This window comes from Triticum dicoccoides, chromosome 5B (genome assembly GCF_002162155.2).
Source record: "Triticum dicoccoides isolate Atlit2015 ecotype Zavitan chromosome 5B, WEW_v2.0, whole genome shotgun sequence".
NCBI lineage: Eukaryota > Viridiplantae > Streptophyta > Magnoliopsida > Poales > Poaceae > Triticum > Triticum dicoccoides.
In genome coordinates, this window is record NC_041389.1 from 512844380 (window position 1) to 512847920 (window position 3541).

Genomic DNA, 3541 nt, shown 5'->3' on the forward strand with positions numbered 1-3541 from the left:
GCTCCACAAGGTGGCCGAACAGGCCATGAAGGGCCTCATAGTTCGGCTTTGGCCCGATGAGGCCATGCCTGGGAGCTACTTCGGCCTGGTGCGGCGGCTGGTGGATGCTTGTCCATGGGTTGAGGTCATCAAGCGATCCGCCTATATTGAAGGTGCCCGTCGGGCCCTTTCCCGTGCTAAGGTGCACTGGGGCAAGATGGATGCTGAGAAGCTTGTGACGGACGCGCCACCGCCGGGCAAGGAGTATCGCACGCCCGAGATGTATTACAAGAGTGTCCTGAAGGGTGCCCGCACTATTGCGGGTGAGTGCTCCAATAATGTAATATTTGAGTAGACTCGCATTTTGTTATCCTGTGCGCTGAAAACTTTGTTCCTATGCGCTAAGCAACGCTTGTTGATTTAAAATATTACCTTCTGTGCGGCTGTTTATCAAATCTGAGAGATGGCAAGTCGTCGGCTTCAGCCCCCATGCCGCGAGTGCTGGGGTGTTCGGGATAAATTTGAGTACTCTTGTTCCCATATTTGGGTCCATCTAGGGAGACGCTCAACACAACGAACTAGGCAACCAGACTTATAATGCTTGAACACTCTCACTTAGCCATAGAATTCTATAATTTTAAATTTCGGCGAAGCCCCTAGTGATCGGAAGGCCTAGTTTGGGGCGCTATCCACGCCTGGGCCGGACAAAGCCGGTTCCTCGCTCTAAGCAGCATAAGTCTTTAGGGACTCAAAAAAACCTCTCGAACAGCGACCAGCTCTCGCCTCATCATGTCGGTCAATTTTAGCTTTCTCCACTGAGGCGCTCGCCCAGCTCAACCGGGGCGCAATCGCAGTGGTTCTGCCAGTGCTACCTTAGCCAATAGAACGGAACGTAAGGTACCAAAACATGGGAGCCGGGCAAACCCAACTATTGACCCAAGACATGATTCAGAGCCGATGCATATAATGCTATAAGTTCGGGGTGCCGCACTTGTGAAAGTGTTCGGACTTATCACACCATAATGTGGGGAACTTAAGCCCCTGGTGTATTTAGCCGTACCAAAGTGTACGGATGCGGCATGTCATAAATGAACATATGTATAAGAAAGAAATGCAATTGAAAGCAAAAAGGTGCTGCATTGTTTATTCAAGAAATACCGCCATGAATGCAGGACGATACAAATAGTGCGATAAGCAAGGGATGGGACTATTAAACGTGTCCCCCTCCAGGGGTAGGCTGCGGAATGGTGTATAAAATAGACTTAGTGCTCATAATGGAGACCACCTGGATATTCGTCATAGCCTTTCTCCTTCCCAGGTTGTTGCATCGTGAGTTCAGCCGTTCTAATGCCGGACAGGGCCTCTGGTGAACGAAGTCCTGTGGGTAAGAAAAAAAAAAGAATGGCACACTTGGGAGCCCCTGATGTGGTTGAGCCGCATTCTGGGCCTGTCGTGGTCGTGCCCCTTCCCCTATGCCCATGGTATCTTCAGAGCGTAATGATGTACGCGAAGAACCAGTCTTGCGATCTTGCGAGGGCTGGGGTTGCGGCCACATTGCTACGCGTGCTCGGAACGTGCCAGGTGGTCTTGTTGTAGGTTACTTCGGGCGTGTTTAGCCGTGTCCGGTCGCTTAACGGCCGGACTCGAGAATTGCCTTAAGAGGCTGCATTGTACTTCTGCCGCGAGAGCCGCTGTATGTTCCTCCGTTTGGAGGGAGCGTTCGGTGTTTCCGTTGACCGTGATGACTCCTCAAGGGCCTGACATCTTGAGCTTGAGGTATGCATAGTGCGGCACCGCGTTGAACTTTGCAAACGCGGTTCGTCCGAGCAGAGCATGATAGCCGCTGCGAAACGGAACTATGTCAAGGATTAACTCCTCGCTTTGGAAGTTATCCGGGGATCCGAAGACCACTTCTAGTGTGACTGTGCCCGTACAATTGGCCGCTACACCTGGTATGACGCCTTTGAAGGTCGTCTTTGTGGGTTTAATCCTTGAGGGATCTATGCCCATCTTGCACACTGTGTCCTGATATAGCAGGTTCAGGCTGCTGCCGCCATCCATCAGGACTCTGGTGAGGTGAAATCCATCGACGATTGGGTCTAAAACCAATGCGGCAAATCTGCCGTGGCGGATGCTGGTGGGGTGGTCCCTTCGATCAAAAGTGATCGGGCAGGAGGACCATGGGTTGAACTTCGGGGCAACTGGCTCCATCGCGTATATGTCCCTGAGTGCACGCTTCCGCTCCCTCTTGGGTATGTGGGTTGCGTATATCATATTCACCGTCCGCACTTGTGGGGGAGAACCCTTCTGTCCTCTATTGTTCGGCGGTCGGGTCTCTTCTTCGTCATCGCTATGCAGCCCCTTGCCATTGTTTTCGGCAATTAGCTTGCCTTCCTGCTTGAATACCCAACAGTCCCTGTTGGTGTGGTTGGCTGGCTTTTCAGGGGTGCCGTGTATTTGGCACGAGCGATCGAGTATTCGGTCCAAATTGGACGGACCCGTAGTAGTTCTTTTGAATGGCTTCTTCCGCTGACCGGGTTTGGAGTCTCTGAATCCGGCGTTGACTGCCGTATCCTCATTATTGTCACCTTTAATGCGGCGTTTGTTCTTGTTGCGACACGACCTGCCATTGCGGTCCTTGGTATCCGGACTGCCAGAATTTTTGCTGAGGTTGTTGCTGTGGGCTAGCCAGCTGTCCTCTCCTGCGCAGTAGCGGGTCATGAGTGATGTGAGGGCTTCCATGGATTTCGGCTTTTCCTGTCCTAGGTGCCGGGCAAGCCACTCATCGCGGATGTTATGTTTGAAGGCCGCGAGGGCCTCCGCAACCGGACAGTCGATGATTTGATTTTTCTTGGCTAAGAACCGTGTCCAGAATTGTCTGGCCGATTCGTCTGGCTGTTGAATTATGTGGCTTAGGTCGTCAGCGTCTGGTGGTTGCACATACGTGCCCTAGAAGTTATCAAGGAATGCGGCTTCCAGGTCCTCCCAACATCCAATTGATTCTGCTGGCAAGCTGTTAAGCCAATGCCGAGCTGGTCCTTTAAGCTTGAGTGGGAGGTATTTGATGGCGTGAAGATCGTCACCGTGGGCCATGTGGATATGAAGGAGATAGTCTTCGATCCAAACCGCGGGGTCTATTGTGCCATCATAGGATTCAATATTCACGAGTTTAAACCCTTCGGGGATTTGATGATCCATTACTTCATCTGTGAAGCATAGTGGGTGTGCGGCGCCTCTGTATTGGGCTATATCACGATGAAGCTCCAACGAGCTTTGTCTATTGTGCTCGGCTCGGTCGGACTTACTGTGTCCGGCGCGACGGTTGTCGTCACGTATCATGGGGCGCCCACGCGATCCGTAGATCGATCTTGATTGTCTTGCCTTATCCTCCAATATATCTCGCAAGTCCGGAGCATTCCCCTGTGGCCTTGTGCTTTTCGAGCGATGCCGGGGTACGGTTCTGGTGGAGGGCCTAGAGGCCTCTCTATCGCGGCCACGAGGTGGCCGGTCAGCCGTATTATGCTCTGGTGATGCAGGTTTATATGCCTCCTCCTCTAATCGG